Source organism: Pteropus vampyrus, unplaced genomic scaffold (genome assembly GCF_000151845.1).
Source record: "Pteropus vampyrus isolate Shadow unplaced genomic scaffold, Pvam_2.0 Scaffold74, whole genome shotgun sequence".
Lineage (NCBI taxonomy): Eukaryota > Metazoa > Chordata > Mammalia > Chiroptera > Pteropodidae > Pteropus > Pteropus vampyrus.
In genome coordinates, this window is record NW_011888855.1 from 3,330,093 (window position 1) to 3,343,046 (window position 12,954).

The 12,954-nt window shown below is 38.1% G+C and overlaps 1 long non-coding RNA gene across 1 annotated transcript in view; it reads right to left on the minus strand.

The window, feature by feature from the left end:
- Positions 1 to 5,912: 5,912 nt before the first annotated feature.
- Positions 5,913 to 12,954, minus strand: part of LOC111741136 — a 20,232-nt gene continuing 13,190 nt past the window's right edge. Inside the window, exon 3 of the long non-coding RNA XR_002780896.1 lies at positions 5,913 to 6,720. This is a non-coding gene — a long non-coding RNA (uncharacterized LOC111741136). The remainder of the gene's footprint in view (positions 6,721 to 12,954) is intronic.

Here is a 12,954-nt window from a genome sequence, read left to right on the forward strand (position 1 = left end):
GTTTATTTTTCTTCTTTTTTTCCCAAGTGTAGAACTAGGATGTAATTTTTCTCTGGTGCACATGTTTAACTCCACTTCTTTGATGGGTAATTTTCACCTCGGAAAACATCAAAGCGTTTTCCCACCCCATCTACAACTAGAAAATGTGTAACCTGTGTTTTCAGGAACTTTGACACATAAACTCCATCCAGCCGTAGGAGCAATGTGGGAATGGATTGATCACAGTTTGAAAGATCCAGCTACACCGATACAGTCTGTAGCCGAGAACTATATTTGGTTCAGCTATCCCGCTGGTGTCAGGTGCTGTTAAAGATGAAGACACTCCCTGGGCTCAGAGTGCACAGGCCAAACCCCACCTCCTTTCATTCTGGGGACTTCTCAGAAGTGTAAACGCATGAGGGAGTGTGCCCCCTCAGTGAGGGTGAAGGAAAAGTCTGGCAGTAAATAACTCTCTGAGGTTATCGTAAAGTCTTAAAACCTCTCTCCCAGCATCTATTCTTTTAAATGCAAACTCAAAGCAAAAATGGGGAGTGGGGGGGAAAGCTCATCTCAAGTGTGTCTTTTATGACAGCAGTGTGGGAGGATTGATAAATGTTATGAGATTTCCTGAAGAATAGAAGCACGTCTCAGAGTGAATAAAAGTAGTTTTAGTGGATACAAATACCATTTCCGTCAACATAAGTTTTAAATTTCCCCTAAGGTGAGTAGCAAGATAAAGGAGACAGCCAGGATAACTAGTTAGCTATTTTATCGCAGCGTACCCCAACATGAATGGCAGTTCAGGGGTTCAGTTTTCAGTATTAACTGACATTGTACCTCCTCCAGCTCCACGCTCCCTGTTGGTAATATCATCTCCCTTCTAATCAAGTTGATGAGTGAGAAGTGGAGCTGGGAAAGCTTGCTGCAAGCATCCACATATACTCTCTACATGGATTCGGGAGGTGCATAACAAGGGAAGGTTTTGAACCTCTGGTCCACCTAATGGTTGTCTCTGAGCCCTGGGATCCTTGCACCAACATTCCCATCCCTACTGAGGCTCTGTTGTCGGATAGAATAGGGCTTACTAGTTGATTCTATGGGGTTTAAGCCTGCGGTCTCAGAAAAAGGACCTCTGGATCTCTTTTCTTTTATCTTCTTCATGATTTAGTGTCATTCAAACCCACTTGAGATTCTCCCTGCCTACATGGGACTTTTACTTGCTTATTTTGGTATGCAGTTGCAGCTGATTCATAATTGTCTCTATTCCCTCCTTCAGAATATTTACTACCATGTGCCATTCAAACTTCTGCATATCCCTTCCCAGGACATTTTCAAGTGCACACTTCATTTACCTGGGGATTATTCCGAAGTAGATACAGCCCAGTGAGAGGACTGCTAGAGCATGACTGAGGTTGGTGTTGGGGCTGAAAGCTGCAGTATCTAAAGCATCCTTGAAGCTCCAGTACATTCTATTTTATTGCTTATCTGTCTCTTCTTTAATCGGTCTTGAAATTGATACGTCTGGATTCATTAACCTTGTTCCCACCTAGGAGAAAATTGAATTGGATGAAGTTGGGGAAGGAGTGACTGCAAGTGATATTTGCTGCTTATATATAGGTAAAGCCACAGATAAAACAGCAGAGTGGATAGAACCCAAAGAATCAACTTAGACTTTATTGTATTTTTTTATTGTAATAAATTCCACATGCAATAAAATCCACCATTTTAAAGTGTACAGTTAAGTAATTTTCTAGCATATCACAAGGTTATGCAACTATCACCACTATTTAATTCCAGAACATTTTCATTGCCCTAGACTTAATTTTGACCTTCAAAAAGTACTTTTGCTTTATAATGGTTCAAGAGGGAGAGAGACAGTGTGTAGACGGAATAATGCAAACCACTCCCACAAATGTCTACAGCCTAACCCCCAGAGTCTTTGAATATGTTAGGTTACATGAAAAGGGGAGTTTAAGATTACAGATGGAAGTTAATCAACTAAAGTGGAGATGGGGAGATTATCCCAGATCCTCTGCATGGGCCCAAGGTAATCACAAAGGTCCTTTACATTACAAGAGGCAATCAGAGGAGTCTTTGTCGAAGTCAGAGAAGGAGATATGATGATAGGAGCAGAGGTCAGACTATTGCAATTGCTGATCTGAAGATAGCTGGGGAGGCCAGGAGCCAAGCAATGCAAGAAGCTGGACAAGGCAAGGAGTAATGCAGCCTTGCCAATATGTTGATTTTTGTCCATTGAGGTCCATTTCCAACTTCTGACATATACAATAACACATTTGTGTTGTTTTAAGCCCTGGAGTTTGTGGTAATTTGTTCCAGCAGCAATAGAAAACTAATACAGATGGTGAAGGATATAAGTAGGAGAGCAGGGGAAGGAAGAAGACGGAGACAGAGACAGAGACAGAGACTTAGAGAGAGAGGGACACCATTGGGTACTGTTTGCATGACTAGCCCCTTTGATGATGTGCCCCAGACCGAGATCTGGCTTTGTCATTTCACTCGATCCTGTTGGTCTTTGAAAGAATGGCTGGGAGTTGAAGTACCTTCCTCATAGGTTTGTAGATCATGTGATGTGTTTCACCTGGTTAGAGTTCAGGAACTCCACGAGTGGTAATGTAAATGGACTCGAGTTTTAACTAGTCTTCAACTCTGAGTCGCTCGGGAAACTGTTTGGAAATGGAGCTTGTGAATCAGGGAAAACCAGCGGCTACTCACTTCTACCCCACCTATTGATGCAACTTCAGGTGAAGCTAACTGAGCAAGGAAACTGCTGACGTCATGGAGTCAGGTAAGTTACTTGGTTATCACACTGCGACTCAGTTTTTCTTATCAACTGTTGAAAACCTCAAATCTGACAGACTTTTAAAGTGGAAAAAACATGAATACTAATGTAATGTGTTTCTCTTTCTTTTTGAGAAAATGTTTAAAAGGTTTTGTAAAATCTGGTGTTAGTGTTTTTTAAAGCAAAAAAATGAAATTAATCTTGAAATTGATTCTTCATATTCACTTTCTAAAATATGTTAAATATTCAGTCATGCTTCAAGATATCTTATCTGTCAGTATTTTGGCAACAGCTGGAAATGCAACAGAAAATAAAAGGAAGCTAATTTCTCCTAAATGTTGATTTGACTGCAGCTTTAATTTTGTCTTTGACAACATGGTGAAGACTGCCACAACTCAGCTACCTTTTGATACGGCTTCTGAATCGGGAGCCCTGTGCAGAGCTCGTAACTAGTCTCTCTGTTCCTAGATCCCTAGCCAGAGAGCTATGCTGTTGGGTGTTCTTCCTTTGGGATTAGAGAGGATAACACATGGTTATTTTCACAAGCTGTCAGTCTGCTACAGAGTCATACTAGTAAAAGTGTGGCATTTGGTTGTCTCGAGGATCCCACAGCGCCGGCGCCCTGAGTTCCCAATGGATGCCCACCCATACTGACTTAAGCAATTTACTTGGAAGGATATTGGGATTTGTTCCAGAATCAAAGGAAAAGGTGCAGTAACTCATGCAACTCTAAGAATCTTAGCATTTGGAACTAGAAACCTAATACCTCGAAAGACCTCTCTTTTTTCCTGTATCACTCTTTCCCAGCCCTTCTCTAATCTTTGCTGATCTCTGCTTGGCTTCAGCATCTCCAGTAGCAAACAGGCTTTTGTCCCATGGCCAGGGGGGAGGGGTGAAGTATAAATGCCAGAAATTCTGGTGTTACATCCTCATAGCTCAAAACCAAGGAGAGGAAAAATTCTGCTTTTCCTATTGGCTTTGATTAGAATAATCCTGGGGAAGGTCTCTGATTACACCTATGCAGGGCACATGCTCAGCCTGGACCAATCATGGGCCCAGAGAGACTGGAGACTAGGATTGTCTCAATCTGTGTCACGTGTCCATCCCTTGATCGGGATATTCTAGCTCTGTTACAAGGATAAATGTAAGCAAGCATGTTGATTAGATACCCTAAGGACACTCCCGATGCAATGAGTACAAAAGCTAAATAACACATAACCACCACCACATTATGTGAGTTGCTGAGATGGCAAAGAAGCAAGGAATCTACATAAGCAAAAAGCAATGTGAAAGAAAGAAAGAAAGAAAAAGAAAGAAAGAAAGAAAGAAAGAAAGAGAGAGAGAGAGAGAGAGAGAGAGAGAGAGAGAGAGAGAGAAGAAAGAAAGAAAGAAAGAAAGAAAGAAAGAAAGAAAGAAAGAAAGAAAGAAAGAAAGAAAGAAAGAGGAGTGATTTAGCCTGAAACAATCTGTCCAACCCTGATGACTGAGAGCTTTAGGTTTCTCTTCAAGCGAGCATACAGGGTTAAGGGAACAAGGATCGCAGAAACCCAGGCTAGCAGTAGCAGAGCTGTTATAACCTCTAAAGAATGAGGTTAAGGTTATAGAACCCAAAAGGAGAAAGAATCCTAAAGAGTAGGCCACCTCAAGAGAATCAAAGATCTTAGTTAAGGAACCCAGCCCTTGCAGGAAAGAATCCAGGTGAATAATTAGCCTGACCTCACTCCCTTTCTCTGATCTCTGGCTGAGTCTTGGCCAAATCCTACTGAAGCCAGAGGGCATGGGAACCCTGCTGAAGTAATCTATATGGATTAGCCACCGAGGATAGAGTATAAGACATTCTGCACATACATGTCCTAACTGGCCTGCTTCTAACCTTTCCCCAATTCTCACCTCTTCACAGCAGCCAGAATGATCTTTCAATATAAAATTCACTTCCTACCACAACCCCAATTACAACCCTTCAAGTCTTTCCATTCCACTTACAGTTTTATAAAAATCAATCTCCACATCTGTTCCTCAAGTTTCCTCAACATAATTTGGATTCTACCCATTTCTCCAACTCCTATAGTTTTACTTTTTCCCTTCAGGTCTTTATACTTACTGTTCAATCTTTTTGAAAGTCTCTTCCTTGACTTTTCATGTATCTAGCTTCTTTATAGTCATCAAATCTCAACATAAATGTCACCTCTTTTGAGAAGCCTTCCATGACCACCCATTGCAATGCTTGGTTATTTCCTTAATAACGCATAATACAATGTGCAGTGGTTATTTATTCACTTGTCTACTTGCTTATCATCTGTCTTGCCTACTAAAACATAAGATCCATAAAGATGAATTTTCTTACCTTGCTCCTCATTTTATCCTCAATTACTAGCATGGCCTCTTGGTACAAAGCAGGTGCTTTTGAATTATTTGCTGAATGAATGAATGAATGAATGAATGAATGGTTCCTGGTCAAAAGAGTTGTCTTCAGTATCCTGCACTATGTGTCAGTCATTTATTAATGTTACTAATTTCTCAATGTGCTTCTGTCACCATAGTGGTACTAACATTAAGTAGTCATTTGTTTAAAATTAACCAAGATTCACTAGAAATCACAGCACCTGAGAATCTTCAAAGACTAGAAAATGTCAAACAGTTCTAGAGGGAGTATTTTTGGAGGGGGAGACTGAGCAAACACAATACTTTTGCTTGGGCATTAAAGAAGCAGAAGCAGAGGCTCTGATACAGTGCTATTCAGTGAACTTCCTAAGAAAAGGAGAAATAGAGGAATATTTGTAGGCGTATTCTTTGATTATTACGAAATCCTAGCCTCACACTAAATCATTATCACAGTATCAAAAAAAGGTTCTTTTTCTTTCCCAAACAACAAGCATGTGAAAGGAGAGAGGAAGTTCCTTTGGCTGCTGAATAGGAACCAAATCATAGAAAGGTGGCATAATTAGAACTTCTAGAAGTAAACTTGTTTGGTCAGCAACCTCACAGAATTACAGTAGTGATGATCATAGAAAATGGGCCAAAGGGAAATATCTCAACCATGTACACAAACGACTGATTAGTAAGAGAATGAAGGTCTGTAGTCAAATTCTTCATTTCACTTTTTGAACTACAGCACAATAAAACAACCTAAAAATACAACAAAATAACATTTTAATATTTCATCATGCTTACTCCATACAAATATACAAGCCTTAATGGTGCATATTATTGTCATTAAAGAGAATACAAAGTGAGTCAATTAGTTTCCCTCTCAGTTCCATTACCCACAGGAAGTTACTACATAGACCCTGAAGTACTGAGAGGACTTGTATGTGTGTCAGTTTGGCAGGTAAACTCTTTGCCTTGAATCCTAAGGTAATTCCAATCATGCCATGCACTTGGACAGCTCTGAGGGTAGAGTGCCCCACACCGAAACTGAAGCTGGCAACTGCAATGATGAACCTCCAGCACGGGTTGGGGGATATTTGTGAAAACCTGTAGACTGAATGCAGAGGGATGCTCGGGCCTTCTTGGTAGAGACATTTCTCAGAAGTCTGGGAGGAAGATTAGGGATGTTGACTTTTGGTTTTCAATGTATTCTGGACAGGGCAAAGACAAATCTTGAACTCTTATTTCTCTGTAAATGTCTTGTAGTCTTCATGGAATATTCAGAGGCTTGAGGCTCAAAAGGCACCCTTTGGGCACTTCAGCAGAAACTTCCTGACTAACTTCCCAAGCCTATAATTTCCTCCAGAAGGACAGATGATATCTTCCTGACTTGACTACAGTCCAGTCAAAGCATTTGGGAGGAACATAATGTCATTCTCGAACTTTTAAGTAATCAAAATTATATACAAGGTTTTGAGTCCGAGTCAGCTTGGCCTATCTTTTCATTCATTTCTATTTACTAAATCATTTGTTCAGTTGGCCGATCAACAGATATGTCCTGAGAGCTGCTTTATCTGCAACAGAAGACATAGACAATAAAGGACAGCCTCCATTTAAATGGGAGAATTATAAACATCTTACACACAACAAGCCTATATATGAGCACAGACATTGCTGTTGATTCAACCGGTGGAGAGAACACTGCGTATAAAAGTCAAGGAAGATTCAATTAAAAAAGAAAAACTGATACCAGGGCTCAGCTTGGACAGGTGATTAACATGTAAATACAGAGAAAAACAGCAAATAAACAAGATGTGGAAGAATGCTAAGGCATGAATGCACTACCAAAACTGCTGCGGGGGTTCCAATATGGGCATAATGGATGACATCACTGGAAACGTGTGTTGTGTTGGAACTAGACTGGAAATATTTTGAATGCCAATTTGGGCTCGATCATCTAAATAACAGGGAAGTTCTAAATGTTCTTGAGTAATAGAATTATAATATCTTTGAACTGGAAACACCTTTAGAGATCTAAGTCATGCTTTCGGAAGGTTAATATAAAAATGGTGGCTGGCTATAAGAGAGAACAGAGAGCCTGAAGGTAAGGAGGTAAGACAAAGGCTTAAACTTAGAGCAATGACTTCAGAAGTCAAAAGAAGGGGTCTAGCGCTAGAGAAATTACAGAGTAAGAATTGACAGGCTTTAGTGACTGATCATGCTATATAAGGAAGAAGTCTAAGATGACTCAGAAGTTGCAACCCTAGACAAACACACCATTAGAGAATTCTGTTGGGGAAAGGGACGTGGATAATAATGACACAATTAAGTTCATCTGAGGTAAGCAGGATATCCAAATGCATTTCCACTAAGTGGTTTTTATGGCTGGAATTCAGAAGTGTTCAAAGCTAGGGATGTGGATTTGGAAGTATTTGTGTAGTAGAGTCTGCCAGTATTGAAATTACGGTCTGAGAATAGCCACTGACTTCTGAGAAGCCACAGATATTGTGGCTCTTTTATGTGGACACACAAGAAAAGCATTCCCTATGTTTTGTTATCCCAAGAGAGAAAAGACTAGGCAGAATATATTCCACAATTAGTACTTTTCTTTAGAAATCACAATAAATATAATAAAGTCAATATGTATAATGTAAAACAATAAGACCTAATCTTATATGTCTTTATATTCCCTGTATCTTGTGCACAGTAGGTGGCCCCCAAAATATTTGTTGATTAAATTAAAATGAAAGCCAACTTTTAAGATGATAAATATACCTTAAAAGAGTACTGAGAATGGCTTATGATCCTCAGTTTTTATCTCAAGTACTTTTTGCTGAGAATATAGTAAAAAGCACACAGAAATTGGAAAAAACTCTGTGTTTTTTAAGAAAAGGAATGAAAAAGATAAGAAATTTTCCTTTTGTATCTTAATTAATCATTAGTAACAATTTTTAGAACCAAAAAAGTCACCTTGGCTCATTATTGTCATCATAAATTTTCCAAGGCAGTACTTAGAGCTATGCCATAAAATTTAGCATCTGATTACATAGTCTTTGTCTTCTATTGTAGATCAGAATTGTAGAACTGGAAAGACCTTAGTGCTTATCCATTTTCAATGGTAAAAATTTAGAATGCTAATACTAGTTTAACATTTACAGGTCTTATCTCCTGTGTCTTATCTCTCAACCCAAAACTACATTCATAAAGTCTACATTCTTTACTTGTTTGAAGTCCCCCATTTTAGTAGTGTTCAATACATGGTATTTAACTAATATTTGTTGGCTTGTATGTGAGTCTGCCAAACAAGCCCTAAACACACACACACACACACACACACACACACACACTGCAGACACTATAAATTGCTTGTAATAGGGGTTAGAAAGGTTTTTGTGGGGGTTTTTTTTTTGCATTAATTAAATCATAGAAAAATATTGGTGTCAGTGAAGGCCCTAGCTTTATGGAGAGCAAGGTGGAAAAGTAAATGCTATCTTCCATGATAGCATTTGTCTGAAAACATTGCCACGATTGAAAATTAATATTAAGTGATTAGGTGTGCAACTAAATAGTCATTGGAACATTTTGCCCTTATATGGCCATTTACTATTTTTATTTTTTATTTTTTTAATTTGTTTGTGTCCACACAGAGACCTACCTACAGATTAGTCAGGATGTAAGGAAAACCTCAACAAAATGTCTGCGTCTCTGTGTAAATATCAAACAGGCTGTGAAAACATGTAGCTGTGGGCGGGTCCTTTTATAATTTTGCTCCTATACTTAAGGATTGAAAAGCCCAGCAGTAGTAGCATCAAGTCAATAGTTTCTCAAAGGGATGCTCAGTCACAACAGCAAAACTAGTGGTTGTCTCAAGGACAAGGTTCTCTTACCTCCCATGGAAGAATGCATCCGACAAAACAACAGCCAGTTTTAAAACATTAAGTTGCTGTCCTTTTGATTATGTTGAACAAACATACACACAAAATGCTTGGAGGGCATGAATGTTCTCCAGGAAGGACCCGTAAAATTAATAAGGACAGCTTGAAACTCAGCATTCATAGAGTTTCTTATTAGACTGCCGAATCCAAGAGGGGAGGGCATTCCCACAGCTCAGCCCTGACTCACGTTCGTTTCGTGGTGCTGCTCTGCCCTGCTGTGGGGAACTCTGAGAAGTGCATGAGAAGACAGTGCTCAGAACTAGGAATCAGCCAATATAAATGTCTTTACTCAGAGAAACAGTCAAAGAGCAAATAAAAAAACTGAGGTTTCTCTTTTAATAGGAAATCCACACTAACTATTCGTATTTTCTGAGAATAATGTTACCAGATGTAAAAGGATAAGATCAAAATGACTTAGAGGGCAAGTGATTTGTGACTGTCAGATGGTTTTTAATTCATCCACTTGTAAAGTTGAATTTAATGTTCCTATATACTTATTGTCTCATTTTTCCCAAGGTGAAATGTTGTTTGCTGGTGTAGAAAAGATGGTATAGGTTTAAATGTGAAAGCAAGGATAACAATCATAATGATTAATGTTAACTGAACAATTACTGTACGTCAGGCACCAGGCAAATTTTAATTCATTTAATCTTCACAACAAAGCCATGAGATGAGTACTAGTTTTTATGGTTTAAAGTGTTTTCAAGTAAGTGTTTTATGTTGCTCCTTACATAGTGCTCTGAGAGAGAGAGAGAGAGAGAGAGAGAGAGAGAGAGAGAGAGAGAGAGAGAGAGAGACTCATGGTACATGGGACACCTTGAAGACCTTGAAGTGACCAGGTAAGACCCAAACTCCTCCTCAAGTGAGAGTCAGAATCTGAGTCCAAGTATCCTAACTTCTAGGGCAGCATTTATTTTACTTATGCAAAGATGTTTGGCTTACAGCCTTAATGAAAAACAAATTTATTAGACTAATCTTGATTAAGAAATGCCCGTCAAAACACAATAAGCAGAATTTATTATGACTGCATCTGACAATTATGTTTTCTCTCTACTATTTTTAATATTAGAAGAAAAAGGATGACTAAATTATGAAAATAATAAAGCATAATTATTTATTCCATTATATATTAAGAAGACTTGGTTTAAGGTAAATTAATGAGCATTAAGGCCCAAAATGAATTTGACCTTTTCCAAAGTTTTTGTTTTCCCCATTGATCTGTCTTATTCAACTAAATCCTGTTCCTAAAATCTAGGCGTTCAAATGAGACTTCCCATGGGGATAATATGGCTTGGTCTTGATAAGCTATCCAGTTTTTGCCTGGATTTGTTCATTTTGTTTTCATTTATGTTTTTATTTTGCTGTTTTGTTTTAGTTTGGTTTTGGGTTGCTTTGGGGCTAACAATGACCATCATTTAGATTTGTAATCTTCCATCGTGTAGTGAATTGTATTGGAAAACTGCATTCTAAATTTAGCTTGATTTCCCCAGCAAGCTCAAGATCAAGATAGTTTATATACTTTATAGTTTCAAAAATTAAATTCCTAACTTCAGACTGACTGTGTTCATATGACAGTTTACAGCTATAACCAGTAGTTAACAAATGTAAAGACTAGGATCAAATTAACTCAGACTTGACAGAACAGTCTTCCAAACTTATAAGTGGGTTACAAAAGTTTACTTGCAAGTTAATTGTATGGCAATTGTGATGGGTTTGCCTATTTAAAAGTTAATACTAATAGCATTTGTTTTTAGAATAGCAATTTTTATTATAAAATTGTTAATTATTAGACCCTTGGGACCCTCATTTAGCTCACCCCTCTGCATGGGGCATGGAGCATGGAGCAAGGAACCAGCAGGACCACAGGGACATCCCCACTCAGAGGCTGCTCCTTCTGCTGGTACCTGGGCTCCCTGGTTCACTGGGGGAAGGGGAGGGAGACGGAAGGAGTGTGGTTGTGAGAGCCAGGGTATGGGCACCCTGTGCGCTGCCTTAGGGAACAAAAAAGGAAAGAAGGTGGTGGCCCCTGGACCTGGAGCTGCGTTGGGGGCCAGCCCTCCCTGCAGTGCCACATTCTAGGGAAATCTCCTGAATATCAGAAAAATTCAAACCGAAATTTCCAGGCTCTTACATCTAGGAAGAGGCCAGAACAGAATATTTTACTCAAATGTTTGTTAGCTAGACTTTTTGAAACAAAAGGAGCAGACAATCAAAAGTTGGCAAAACACTGAACCAGGCAACATATGTCAGAAGCACCAGTAATAGTTAATAGCATATAAAAATGTGTTCAGCCTAGGGAAAATACAATACAAATCAGCCAATGAGACAACTTTTCTGCCAATCAGATTGACATTAATTAAAAGATTGACAAAATGCAATGTCAGAGTGAAAATACCTCAGGCAGAATGGGAAAAAGTATTCACAAACCATATATCTGTCAAGGGACTTGTATCCAAAATATGTAAAGAACTCTTACAACTCAATAGTAAAAAGACCACCCAATTAAAAATGAGTAGAGGATCTAAATAGACATTTCTCCAAAAAAGATATGCAAATAGAATAAAAGCACATAGTGAAAAGATGCTCAATATCATTACTCATTAAGGAAAGCAAATCAGAATCTCAATAAAATACAACTTTATACCCACTAGGATAGAATCAAAAAGACAGACTATAACAAGTGATGGTGAGGATGTGGAAAAATTAGAATCCTCATACATTGCTGATGGGAATGTAAAATGGTACAGCCATTTTTGAAAGCAGTTTGGCAGTTTCTCAAAAAGTTAAACGTACAGTAACCATATGAACCCCCAGGAATTCCCCTCCAAGGTATATACCCAAGAGAAACAAAAACATACATCCTCAAAAAAAAAAAAACCTTGTCCCCAAATGTTTATAGCAGCATTACATTCAGAATAGCCAAAAAGTGGGAACAACCCAAATGTCCATCAGCTGATGAAATAGATAAACAAAAGGCGATCTGTCCATTCAATGGAACACTCAGCCATAAAAAGAAATCAAGTACTGGTACATGCTACAATATAGATGAATGTTGAAGATGTTATACTAAGTGAAAAAAAGTCACACACAAAAGATCATATATTGTGTGATTATATTAATGTGAAGTGTCCAGAATAGGCACATCTACAGAGAGTAGATTAGTAGCTGCCTAGGTTGGGAGACTAGGAGTAAGGGGAGCATGAGGACTGACTGCTAAGGGGTACAGGTTTCTTTTTGGAGTGAAGAAAATGTTCTAAAGTTACATTGTGTTGATGGTCAGACAACTCAGTGACCATACTAAAACCATTGAATTATTAGTTTTTTAAATGCAATATTGGTGATCACACTGGATAACAGATATTCTGTTATACCACTATAAATGCACAACCTTTAAAGAGAGCAATTTCTCTTTTAATATGTAAAATCTACATATGTTTTTACATAGAAATTCCAATTCTATTTGGAATTCTATCTCTCCTATTTGCATGTATTTACCAAAAAAAATGTATACAAAGATGTTTCTCACAGGATGTTGTAATAGTGCAATATAGAAATCAGCCTAAATGCTCATTGGTCGGAGAGTAATAATATTATATTATGCTATTTTCATACTACTGTTAAAGAATGAAATTTTGTATTTTTTTAGAAAATAAATCAACTATAGATGCCAACTTTCTTAATTTGTTCTACCAACAAGAAGAAAAAGATTATCTATGATTTTGAGTCCAGTTATTTTCTATTACCTGACAAGATAATTTACATAGCTTATATATCAATGTATTAATTATAAGAAGATGAGATCATATGAATGGATTAATTATTACAAGGTTAGAGAAAATTTTTAATTTTTTGAACAAATATAATTCCCTAGGG